The sequence below is a fragment of the Heloderma suspectum genome, chromosome 3, assembly GCF_057233095.1.
Source record: "Heloderma suspectum isolate Gila_16-S chromosome 3, 16-S_ref, whole genome shotgun sequence".
NCBI lineage: Eukaryota > Metazoa > Chordata > Lepidosauria > Squamata > Helodermatidae > Heloderma > Heloderma suspectum.
The window spans coordinates 257,023,154-257,036,704 of record NC_139460.1 but is presented as its reverse complement, the minus strand read 5'-3'; the positions used below and the strand labels follow the sequence as shown (position 1 = coordinate 257,036,704).

The 13,551-nt window shown below is 44.4% G+C and overlaps 1 protein-coding gene across 4 annotated transcripts in view; it reads right to left on the bottom strand.

The window, feature by feature from the left end:
- Positions 1-13,551, bottom strand: part of ITPRIP (inositol 1,4,5-trisphosphate receptor interacting protein) — a 35,806-nt gene that overhangs the window by 11,268 nt on the left and 10,987 nt on the right. The window contains exon 1 of one of the 4 annotated variants that reach the window (XM_084846377.1): positions 2,416-2,470. The exons of the other annotated variants lie outside the window; for them this stretch is intronic. The gene's annotated coding sequence lies outside the window, so the exon portion shown is untranslated. Of the gene's footprint in view, positions 1-2,415; positions 2,471-13,551 lie in introns of those variants that run through there. 4 annotated transcript variants of the gene reach the window in all.

The following is a 13,551-nucleotide window of genomic DNA, read 5'->3' as shown; positions in this document are numbered from 1 at the left end:
TCTCCCACCACCGGCTAACACCAATACTTTAAGCCTTCTTGCACCATTTTAGACACGAATGCCTTCATATATTTCCCCCTCACTGTGCCACCTAACGCAGGTTGCTTCACCCTGCTGCGCAGCAGAGCCAGCCCCGTATAGAACATTTTTCCATACAAGGAGCAGTGAATGAAGAGAATTAGGTCTCCTTTGCTTCAAAAAGAGACAGAAAGGTGGTGGTGGGGTTATGGATGGTCAGGGAAAAAAACATTGTTTATTATTTAGATTATACTTCAGTTAGAAGGCATCCAGACGGACTTAAATATATCGTATTTTTAAAAAAGAGAGACATAGTTATTCTCCAATCCCACAGAGGTTGTGTAAAAATAAGCCAAAAGTCACCCTGCAGGTCAGTTCACAAGAGATCTTCAGGAAGTGCCACAGTTTCCTTTTCTTGGCTCTGTATTTTTTGAATTCTATTATGGAACAGTGTGTATATCTTGAGATTCAAATATAGCATGGCGGGGTGCCAGCAACTGGGCTTTGGTCCTGAAATGCTAAGGAGAGGCGCCTCTGAGATGGACATGAGCAGAAAAGGCACTTGACAGCAACCAGTGTACAGGCTGCATCATCCCCCCCCGTCCCCCGCAATTTCATTACTTTATCAAATGGATCTGGCTCCTGTGGTCAGTTTGAAGCAGTAGAACATATTAAAATGACATTTTTAAAATGAAAGAACATGCTCCTTTTAAAGATAATGTGTCAGTGTTTAATCAAGTTCATGACATGGGTTAGGCAGGAAGGTAGTTGAATAATCTGGAACGGAGAATGCTGGAAACTCCAAGAACGTGAACCCTCAATTCAGGTGCCTGGCTGCCCGGTCTTCGCCGTTCCCCACCCGAGATTAGCCAAAACAACGGAATACAGCTTTGGCATGTGTACTACGTAATTGTGAGAGATGTTTTTTACTGACAGCTGAAAAAAAAATACCAACAGCTAAGGTGAGACCTGATAAAATTCAGAAGAACCCAAGGCTGCCAATACTTCACAGTTGTTCTGGACCAGCCTTCCCTGTCCTGCCTTCCAAAGGTTGGGCTACAGAGTTGGACTACCATCATTCTCAGCCAGCAGAGAATGACCATACTGGGTGGGGATGGTGACAGTTGTAGTGCAACACCTCCGGAGGGCACCAGGTCAAAAAAGGCTGTTCTGGGCAAGCTAAATAAGGGCGCAATCCTATGGATGTTTAGACAGAAAAAAGTCCTATAACTCCCAACATCCCCCAGGTAGCATGGCTGACTGGGGCATGCTGGCAATTATAGGCGTTTTCTGTCTAAAATGCATAAGATTGCACCCTAAATTGGTTGGTTTTCATCAGGATTGTGACCCCCTCTCTCTACTCCCTGCCACATCCTCTGCTTGCAATTTCCTTTTCCTGCTGTCACTTCAGTTTGTGCAAAATAAATAAACGGCATAAAACATTCTGAAATCAGAATAAAATTGGGATGTAAACGCAGGCAATGTAGCCTAATCTACAGCAAGCTCATTTGCTCTGTGAAGTTCCTTATGTAGTCAAAAATGGCCCCACCCATACACAAGAGGGAACCCCAAGATATTTAGAAGTCCCCCCCCAAGCTTTAAGGGAACAACCCCCCATTTCTGCTTTTCAAAGCAGCCCAGTGAGTACTGAACATGACCAGTGACTACAGAATGCTGACTGACTGTTGCCAGGGGAATGGGGTGGGTAGAAAACTGGAGAAGAGAGGGAGTGGAATAGGTGTCCTGAAAGCATGCATGGTTGGCAGACTGGCTGGAAGCCTGAACAGCGGAACTCCATGTTGCAATATTTTGTTGCACATTCCACATGTTTAATTTAAACACTGTACTAAGTGATTCTGGTTGCTGAATTCAGAGGCTTTTCTTGCCTAAATCTACAGAGTGCCAGGATTTTCTTTGTAGCCAGTGCATATTCAGCATATGGAAAGTCCTGACTACAGGCAAGACCCAACAGTACTTTCAAGTCTAATGCTCAGTTATTTTAATCTCCCCCACTGAAACCTAAGTGACTTTAAAAAGTGCTTAATGTGCATTGCAGAAACAAACCACAGGACCAAAGCTTGACTTCTGTGTATGCATAAGTAGCCATAACGCTGAGAACAGAGTGAAACAGGCCTGGAGGTTTTCTCCTTAAGAGACCTGCCATTTGGATGAGACGCGATGCTAATGCCTTCATGCGCCATCAGCATTCGCCTCCGAGGTGAAAGGTGTGGTTGTGGCTTCTTTTTTGCATGTGTGAGTTTGGATTCATAACACCCATAGCCCCAGTGCTGACAAACACAAAAAGCTTGGTTAATTAATTTATAAATGCTTTATCGCCCTGCCCATGCATTCAGCTAGAACGAGGTGTCATCAGGACCTCACACTTTTCACAATTACCTTTATGGTGTGTGCTGGGGAAAGAGGAGAGTCACATTGAGTACAGGCCCTCGGGAGGAGTTTACTTGGCTTCCGTTATGTAGCGATTAAACTGCTTTGCTTTCATTGTGTCTGCGATTATGAAATAGGAAAATGCCTGAAAATGCCTCTGTTTGGAATCCTAAGGAGCCACGCCAGGTTTTCCACTTTTCCTTTCTTCCAGATTTTAGATACACCCACAAAGCTGGTAACAAACTCAACAGAAGCCAATCAATTTGGGCAGGGCCACATTGGTAGGAAGCTCAGACACAGGGGAAGTGGCGTTCAGATAAGCCTGCCAAAGGAGGTTCTGCTCAAAGCAAGAAGTACATTCTTCCTTTTCACACCAAAAATGCATGTGGCTCCAGCTGGGATTGTTAAAGAGGTTGAACATTTTTACTAGCTCCTTCTATGTTCTTCTGAAATGTGCTGGGATGAGTTAAAAAAAATCTGAAGGAAAGAGAGGAGGAGCATGTAAAAACTTGAGAAGGACCCTTGGCACAAGATAGGGCGTTTTCAGACTCTTGCTTAGGCAGCATTGTGCAGAGGTTATAAAAACTAGTTATGGTTATGGAGGAGGGATGGCCTAAGGGCTAGGATGAAAATCCTGTCAGCAAACTGCTGCAATCAGCAAATTGCTGAAAAGCTTTTTCCCAAGGAAATAAACGGAATCACTTAAGGCAGGAGTGGGCAACTTGTGGCCTTCCAAACGTTTTGGCCCACAACTCTCATCAGCCCTGGCTAGTATAGCCAATGCTGAGGGATGATGGTAACTGTAGGTCAGGGCATCTGGCCAACCACATGTTGCCCACCCCTGACTTAAGGACACTGCCTTTAGCGATGATACAAAAAAATTGCATTACAAATCCTCCCCCCGCCCTCTGAGGTGGAATACCAATCAGGGCAGCTGCTTAACAAGGAAAAACTGTGCACATTGCCTGAAATTATTTATTTATTTACACACACACACACACACACTTTTTATTTATTTATTTAAAATATTTATCATCCTGTTGCCAGAACATCCAAGGCTGCTAACAACAAGATTAAAAAATAGTAAAATCGTTTTTGAAAAGGGAGAAAATATATACTAACAAACCATGAAATAAATCAAATCGACAAAAATCCAGGAGAATACAAAAATCAGAAACTAGTTATATGCCATAGGCATGCCAAAACAAAACAGTCTTCACTTGGCATCTAAATGTTATCAGTGAGGGGGTGAGACAGATCTTCCAGGGCAACGAGTTCCATCCATATGCCCTTCATAGTTTGTGGCTTGTTTTCATTAGCCACAGTTAAGATCAACCACAGTTTAAGGTTTGGGTGACATGTTAAACTGCAGTTAATCTAAAATGGAAGCTTCTCGTCTTCTATTTGTGGTTGTGCTGAAGGGGAGAAGAGGGAAGGGTAGGAGTGTGTAAACCCAGAGAGAAGCTAGGTTAATTCCTGTAACACTAAAGCATGGTTTAACATTACTTCAAATGCAACCAACATACCAGAACCCAGACAAACTATGGTTAATGTTAACTATAGTTTATTGAAACAAGCCAACTTCAACAACACAGTTAGTGATCCTGCCATGTTAACTATGGTTTATTGAAATACTAACCACAGTTTCCAGTTGGGATATAACAAGAAACCTGTTAGTTAAAATCAGAAGCAAAAGGGCGGGGGGAGGGGAAGGGGGAGAACATGCGCATAAGGCTCAGACACGCAATACTAAATTACAGTTTAGCACAGGGCTAGGCAGCATGGTGCCTGAAGGCACAAATGTGCCCCCAGACACCCTTCTTGGTGCCCACCAAGGTGTCCTACTCCTCCCATTTAAAAAAAGAACACATTTTCTTACTAACAGCTTGGATTGCTGTGAAATGTTTACTCAGAAGTAAATCCCGCTGGAAAGAGGCAAGGCTGAATTAATGGAAAAGACAAAAAAAATATGATCCAGCAAGCAAACCAGGATGGTTAAAAAATTTCAAGTACTCCTCTTTCTACATCTACATCTTCCGTATACATACATACATTTTGGGAAATACTGACACTAAGGAAAGGGTAGGCAATAAGATGCCTGTGGGCACCAATGTGCTCCCAACACCTTTTTTTAGCTCCCACCAGGGTGCCCTAGCCCACCCAGTTGTTAACACATTTTCTTATTGGCAGCTGGGGTTGCTGTGAAACAGGTTTATGTTGGGGCCCAGAACTATTGTTTAATGTGTTGAGGTTCAGACCCCACCTCTGCCTTGCCTTTTAGGGAGGTTATTTGCCCTTTGCCATGCCTCCCATGGCAGCCATTTTGTGGTGGTGCTCAGGAGTTTTCCAAATTGCCAAATGTGCCCATGCATAAAATGGTTACCTACCCCTGGTTTACCATTATGTGTGCCAATATGTCCTGACAAACTGTAGCACGTATAAATTTCAAAGCCATATTAAAACATGATGGCACACAACTCACACAGGGGTGAGGGAGAGTGAAACGTTATATATAGGTAGCTGTTTCAGTGACATCTTCTGTCTTTTTCAAAGCTTGTGCTCTAAAGAGTGATTATCTGGGAATTCTTCAAGTGATCCCTGCTGTCATGCCATATATGCCATATGCTGAAAATTTTAAAAGATTAGGAAACTCCAGTTTAGAAAGAAGATCACCAAAGAAGATTATACATAGTAATATTACAGGTCAGGTCCATTGCCCATAAAACATCTCTCATCCATGACATGATCCTGGATGAGGGTGCAGACCTGGCATGTATTACGGAGACCTGGCTAGATGAGGCTGCTGCTCCCACTCTTGTGGCCATTTGCCCGGCTGGATTTTCGTATGCGCAGCAGCCGAGGGCTGGGGGTCAGGGAGGGGGAGTGGCTGTTATCTACTGAGAGTCCTTGGTCTTCACCAGACCCCCTCTCCAGGAAACCATGGTTGCTGACTGCATATACTGGAGGTTGGGCCCAAAGGGCAGGCTGGGGATTCTGCTCGTGTACTGTCCACCCCGCTGCACAACAGACTCCCTGGCTGAGGTGCTTGAGGTGGTCTCTGATGTGCGTGTGCTGTCCCCTAACTTGTGGGTGTTGGGGGACTTCAATGTACATTTGGAGGCCATCCTCATGGGGCGCCTTGGGACTTCACGGAGACCATGACCTCCTGGGAGCTGCACCCTATTCCAACTGGGCCCACCCATGTAGACGGTCATGTGTAAGACCTTGTGTTTGTTTCTGGAGAGGTGGGGAACGATCTGGAAGTTGGGGTATATCCACCACCCCTTTGTCATGGTCAGATCACTACCTGGTGGGGTCGGACTTCTTGGTTCCACAACCCCTCCGCAGGGGTGGAGGACCCATTAAGATGGTCTGCCCCAGGCGTCTTATGGATCCAAATGGTTTCCTGACTGCACTTGGGGATTCTTTGGAGCATGCAAATGGCCACTTGGTCGAGACCCTGGTGGATGGCTGGAATGCTGCAATCACCTGGGCATCAGACCAGGTGGCTTCAAAATGCCCTCTCCCCTGAACAGAGCTCAGGCTGCACCATGGTTCACCCCACAGTTGTGAGCTCTGAAGAAGGAAGTGAGATGGCTAAAGCACGGTGGAGGAAATCTTGCTCCGAAGATGATCAGACATGGGTTAGAGCTGTAGCTTCAGCCTACCACGTGGCGATAAGAGCAGCAAAAAAGGATTTTTGTGCTGCCTCTATCGCATCCGCAGAGTGCTGTCCCAGGAGGCTGTTCCAAGCGGTCCAGAACCTGGTTGGTCCAATTGTTCCGGAACCAACAGTGCATTCTAAGTTCTCCTGTAATGAGTCTGCAAAGCACTTTGCAGATAAAATCGACTGGATCAGGAGTGCGATTCCGTGCGCTGCGGATACAATTAGTGAACAAGGAGCGGACAGTGGCAGACTGGTTGTGTGGGATCAGTTCCAGCTTCTTCCTTCTGAGGAAGTGGACAAGGTGCTTTCATCTTTAAGGCCGGCCTGCTTACTCGATCCTTGCCCATCTTGGCTCATTATGAGCTGCAGGGAGAGACTTAGGGAGGGGATCAAGGCAGTGGTGAATGCCTCCCTTGAGGAGGGAGTGATGCCATCAGCCCTCAAGAAGGTGGATTAAAGCCCTCCTTGGATCCCCAAGACTTGAACAACTTTCACTCGGTCTTGAGTCTGCCGTTTTTGGGCAAGGTGATTGAGCGGGTGGTGGCGATGCAGTTGAAGGCACACTTGGAAGAAGCCGATTACCTAGATCCATTTCAATTGGGCTTCGGGCCTGGGACAGAAATGGCCTTGGTCACCTTGGTGGATGATATGAGGAGGGCTCTGGATAGGGGCAAATGCTCCTTCCTTGTTCTCCTCTCAGCGGCTTTTGATACTGTCAACCACAGTATCCCCCTGGACCACCTGGGGGGGTTGGGCATAGGGGACACCGTATTATGCTGGTTCCATTCCTCCATCTCTGGTAGGTACCAGAGGGTAGCTCTGGGGGAGGAGACTTCAGACCCTCGGCTGCTCACTTGCTGGGTGGCACAGGGTTCTATTCTCTCCCCAATGTTATTTAACATCTATGTGAAACTGCTGGGGGCTGTCATCAGGAGGTTTGGGGTGCAGTGTCACCAATATGCGGATGATATGCAACTTTACCTCTCATTTAAATCCTCACCAAGCTTGGCTGTAGATAGGGATGGGCAGGTTCCCTACCTGCTGGTCCGGGTGGGAATCCGCCCTTGCGGGGAGGTGATCTGTCACTCCCCCCAGAATCCGTCCGGGCCAGCTCCGCTCCAAGGCAATCCTGCGGAACCGGCCCAATCTATCTTAAGGAGCACCTCCAACAACACCAGGAACGCCGCTCAACGAGATCAGTGTCGGAAGGCCTTCTCTCTGTCCCATCAGCCAGGACAGCTAGGCTGGTGAGGACAGGGAGAGGGCCTTTTCTGTGGTAGCCCCCACTCTGTGGAATTCCCTCCCTAGTGACCTCCGCCATGCCCCCTCTTTGATGAGCTTCCACCGGGCTTTGAAAACCTGGCTGTTCAGGTGGGCATTTGGGGTGGGCTAGGTTGTTTTTTTTTTTTAGAGCAATGTTGTCTTGTTCAGTTGATTATGTAAATTTGTTGTTTCGTGTTATTTGTATTGTATGCTGCCTAGAGTGGCTGGCCTGCCAGCCAGATGGGCAGCTAATAAATAATTAAATCATAAATGATGTAGAGGCTACAGCAAAGAAAAGCCATTTACATTTCTGCAGTCTACATTTATACCAACAATTTATATCCATTTTAACAAGGTATTTCCCACTAGGTACACCTACAATAATGTTCACTCTTGGCAGTGTTAAGATGCTGAGTTTAAAATGATTCCGTTAATGTCATAAGGTAAAATAAGTTTTTATTTTAAAATTTAAGCAAAGTGCTTGTGCATACAGCAGAATGTAACTATTAAGCTTGTGCCTGGAAGAGGAATTCATGTTAGACTACAGCCTTGTATATACTGCTGGGGGTGGAGGGTCAAAAGTGAATAGTGCTGGGGGCAAGTGACTGTGTAGTTGTTAGGAGTACAGGATTGCAATCCTACACAGACTTCCCTGGGTCAAGCCTTACTTCCAAATAGACATTTATAGGATTGCAGTGCAAGGGTCTTAGGTGCATTCCAAAGCTTAAGCTGTAGAAGATAAAACAGTTCTACAGATACCCAAACAGAACAGATCATTTAGTCCAACCTTTGCTCTATTTATTTACCCCAGGAATAATTCAAATGCAAGACATATACTGACCAATTATCTGAGGGCCAATACTAGAACTGGGGGCAGCAGAGAGTGGGGAGAAAAACAGAGAGTCTGTTATGAGTTTAATCTTGAGAGAGGGGGTGGTACCAGCCTCTTTAAATGAGGCAGTAATTAGGCCACTCCTGAAAAAGCCTAATCTGGACCCAGATGATGTTAACAACTATAAGCCAGTAGCCAACATCCCCTTTGCTGGGCAAAGTGCTTGAGCTGGTGGTTGCCTGTCAACTCGAGGCAATCTCGAATGAAACTGATTATCTAGACCCATGAGGTTGCATAATAGCCTGCCCATTTTGACAAATGGCTGCTAAAGGAATGATGGCCAGAAAAATAACAGACTCATTTAAGAAAAGCTTCTTTACTCTAAGTCCAACATTATAGGAAAAGAAATCTAGGACAAAGTATGGAGAACATATGGATCACTCTCAGGTGGACCTCTTTTTGAAATTTTCTCTTAAGTTATTAGAGATATATCCATCATCGACTTTCAGTGATTGGGAATGAACCAGATGCAGTCTTAATCTTACCCAGTGAAGGGCAGGTGGGTCGGGGGGAAAGAGAGAGAGAATGGGTGCTTACATTTTACAGGTTAGGTGCTTTGTGTTCAGACACACCCTTTCACATTAGCAAACATGACCTCAGTGTGTCCTTGCACACCTTTATGTTTGTTGCATCCTCCTAGGTTATTCTGACACATTTTCAAGATTGTAGGCTATTTTGTACAGCCGCAAGAATGAAACGCTCTCATGTCTAGGGTTATCACTTCCCCTGCCCACCCTATTGCTTCTATGCAGAAATCAAGCAGGTGAAGTTTTCATATCACAGTTTATCTGTATCCCAGGAATGGCATTGACAGTTTCATTCAATGTCAGATTACAGTTTTAGGTGTGGGAGTAGGGCAGAAGAAAGATGGGAACCCTATTCTTGTCACCCACTATGGAACTTTTATTTTTATGCTTGCACACCTTTATGATAAAGATCTTGATAACAATCTGCTGCCACAACATAAAATAATACCAACAACAACAACGAGATTTGACTTGTCTTACTTTGCCCTTCCCCATCAATATGGCCTTGGAGACAAGCCAGACAGAAGCAGAATTGTATTGAAGGGCTATGCACTTTTTCTCCGAAATGGTTACCCGATCAAGTAATCTTCTACCAATTTTCTATCGAATAGGAATAGGATCACAGCAGATAAGACAGGCTCACCTGGGCTAACTTTGTAGAAATTCCAAAAGAGAAAGCTATCGTTTTGCCACGCGTCTCAAAATTCTCTCACCGTAAATAGTAGGAAGAAACATCCTGCTTTTGATAGCTCAGTGCCAGAGGGGTCAGTCACATGAACAACACTGGCCATTCTTTCCAGCATACATGCTGAGAATGTTTGGAAAGGATCTCCCTTTCAACTATTAGAAATAAATAATTTTCATGGAAATCTTGACGACTTTCCTGTATACAGGTCAAAGTGACTCCTCCTTTACCAGAGCATGAATGCCTGGCAATCCAAATGGATACACGGGGTCAAATATTTATTCCATCAGAAAACAATAGGATCTACATAGGGTTAAGCAGTTTAAGGACATTTACTTTACAAGCCAAACAGAAGCAGTATTGCATTGAAGGACTATGCACTCCCCCCACCCCTAAAAGTTACCTGATCAAGTAATTTTCTACCAGTTTGATCTAAAGCCTAACATCTTGATCCAAATTAACTTGAAAGGGATGCTGTGCTGAAGAGTCTTAGTACAGCCAACTCCAAGTCACCACTTCTCAATCATGAGAAGTACAACTACAAGTATTAAAAATAACATACTGCTTTGTTTGTTTTGCTTGAGTGAGGGATGTGCTACAATTACGTTCTGAAAGTTGCTCTGGTTTCAATGAGAAGCTTAAAAAAAAAGATGTGTCTCATTTGATCACAACAATGGCTTTTACAAACCACCTAAAATAACGTTTGTGAAAGAACGTCTTATTTTTTTCTAGATAACGTGAGCCTCAGACAGTTTTTGCCATGCCCTCCTTCTGCTGGCCAGCTCTGTTCTTATCAGCAAGGGAACAATTTGTAAGACCCAGCAATTTGTAAGACCCAGTAAGACCCCACAGATAACTGCAAAATTATCATGTAGTACATTTTATAGCATTTCACCATAACTACAAATCCCTATGTTCAAGTGGAAAACTGGGCTGTGCACACAAACATCACATTGGTCTATTATTGTAGGATCACTACCAGGCTTTAATTGATTTTTCTCTTGATCAATGAGGCAAAATATTTTTTACTCAAACCAAATAATTTGCTCCTGGAACCAATCCAGTTACACTATTAAATTATTTGTGCAATTACCTACTTATCACATGAGTCATTCTTGCCACTCTTACAGTACAATCCTATGCATGTCTATTCAGAAGTAAGTCCCGTTACATTCAGTGGAGCTTGCTCCCAGGTAAATGGGTGTAGGATTGCAACTCTAATCGTTCAGTAGCACAGAGAGGAGGATCTATCCAATCCATGTTACATACTGAAACAAACACAGGGCTCTAGTGATATCCCTATGTACTTGGGTGTCCCTCTCAAGCAATAACCATGCTGAGATCCATTCCCAGTTGCCATTCTGCAGTCTCTCACCAGCATGTATGTATGTATGTATGTATTTATATCTCTTTATTTTAGAATATTTATATCCTACTTCCATGCTCAAGGTGGCATACATGGGGTTTCTAGGCAGTCTATCGTGCAGGACGTGGGTGGCGCAGCAGCTTAATGACGCTGGAGTTTGCCAAGCAGAAATGGTCGACACTTCAATGGTTCGAGCCCAGCTCCGCATGACAGAAGTGAGCTCCCGTCATTTCATCCCTAGCTCCTGCCCACCTAGCAGTTCAAAAGCATACCATCTGCGAGTAGATAAATAGGTACCCCCATTTCGGTGGGGGGAAACGCTGGCAGTACTCTATGCGGGGAGCAGGAACTAGTGCTGGATCTGCCTGGACGTGATGGGCGGAGGAGCGGTGGAGAAAATGCCTGGATGAGCCGACTTCCCTAAGAATGCTGCTGGCCAGCTGATGCAAAGCTAGCTCCCCCTCTTATGGTGCAGCAGTGCAACAAAGACTTGCAACTATCGGCGCCAGAACATCTACTGTGTAAAAACATTGTAGACTCCCTGGCAATGTGTGCCATACGCTAAATGAATGAATGAATGAATAAATGACCAGTCCCATGCCTGCTTAGCCTCAGAAAATGCCTTGGGATAGGAAGTAGTCGAAAGAAAAGGAGAAAAGGTGGCAGAAAGCAATGAGAACACATGATGACAAAATGCACACTTGGGCCAAAACACTTCTCCACAACATTTACCAATTACCAAGAAAGGGAAGAAAAACAGATCTAGGTATAAAAGTAAACAAAAATTCACAGGTTTCCTCATCTCTCTCACACAAGTTATTGAAGCCTTAAGTCATAATATGGGAATTGTTGTGCAACACATCTGGAGGCCCCATGTTGGGAGAAGGCCGACTTAAGTTGTTTGCACCACCTGGGAGACAAGTTCCAATAACCTGGCTTGCACGTAATGCTAACCCATGGTTTATTTAAACCATGGTTTGTTGCCCTACCCAAGGTCTATCTGGCAGATGATTAAACAAACCATGGTTTGTTTTCTCAGTCCCTGGGTTGTTTGTTTCCCTCTTCCTTCACCCACTTGCTCCCTGTATCCCAACTGCCTTTGCAGCACTACCGTACTGGCAGCAACTGGGGTTTTTGACTGCTCTTGCCTGCTGCCTCTATACCCTGGTGAAACAACCCATGAACAACCCACGATTCTGGGTTCATACTTAATGACAACTCATGGTTTAAACAACCCACAGTTCACAACACAACAACAAAGCATGGGTTCTCTTCATGAGTTGCTTGTGGTTAACAACCTATAGTTAACTCACAGTTCCAGGTTTGCACATAATGACAACCCATGATTCAATAAACCATGGTCTAATTAACCAGGGTTGTTGTTATGTGCAAACCAGCTCAATGTGTCAATGAAGAAGCAGGAGGAATAGTCAGTGCCCACTTTGTACTTCTTAAATATGGAACACTACGGGCCTGATCACATGTAATGGCAGCAAATCCTGCATTAACTAACTCACAATTTGCCACGGTGCGTGCTGGGCGTGTGCTGCTGCCATTTGGTATATGCAACCTCCAATCGGGCTGATTGGAGATTGCTCCGTGTTGTCTGAACCTGGACACTATGAGTTAATCATGGGTTAAACAACCCATAGTTAACCTAACAAGTAAGAGACAAGAAGCCAGTGTAGAGGTTGAAGGAAGAACATCACATGGTGAAAACAAGAGAGGTTAATGATTTTAACAGCAGAATTCTTGGCAGAGCATAGATATAATAACAGAAGTCTAGAGAGGAGAATGTTGCAGTAGTCAAGGTAAGAGATGAGTGGAGTGTGAGGACGGATAATGATGCTGTCAAACAATATGGAGAAATATGGGGAGAAGGGCACTTGAGAGAAAAAATGAGTTCAGTCTTGGCTATACTTAGTGAGACAGCAATGCTAGCATAACAAGAGCAGTATGAACAAAATCCATATTTTTATTTGGAAAGGCACTCAGACACAAACTTGATACTAAAATGGAGTTATCATCTACTGCATTTGCTTTTCCTTTCCTCTGTGTAAGAGTCAAATAAACCAAAGACTGTAACTCTCATGAACAACTTATTTGGTAGTTGTGAAGACACTCACATAAAACATATAAAAAGCAAAGGTGGCTGTGTTGACCATAAGAAAAATGCCAAAATATATGTTAGGGGAAAGGGAGGAAAAAGTGACTGATGTTCAAGGTATGGAGTCTACATTTGGTTACAGACTCCATGGCTTGAAGATCAGCCATCCCCCCGACCCCGCTTTTTGCTTGGTTTACCATCTTGCCTGATGAAGGGTTCTGGGGAACTCAAAAGCTTGCACACTATTTTTGTAGCCTTCAGTTGGCCTAATCAAGGTTTTGCTCTAAGATGAATTTTAAAGCGAAACATCTATTGTTAACATTGCATGTAGTTTCTAAAAGGAGAGCTACATTTCTGCAACTCAGACACCCATTTAAAGAGAGCTAGGGAATAAAGAGAGCAAGAACAGACAGGTGCAAGGCCTCACCAAAACATTTCACCCACTTCCATTGCTGGGTTAAGCATACCACTATAACATTACGGGAGTTCTGGAGAGATATGTAATCTACTTTGACCACTGCAGAGAGATTGTGCGAAGGTGTGCCTTGGATGCCGCAGAATTACCAGATCTGACTTTCCTTTAAATTTCAAGATCACTCACCCTCTTCTTTCTAGAAAAACAACATGCGTCTCCATGG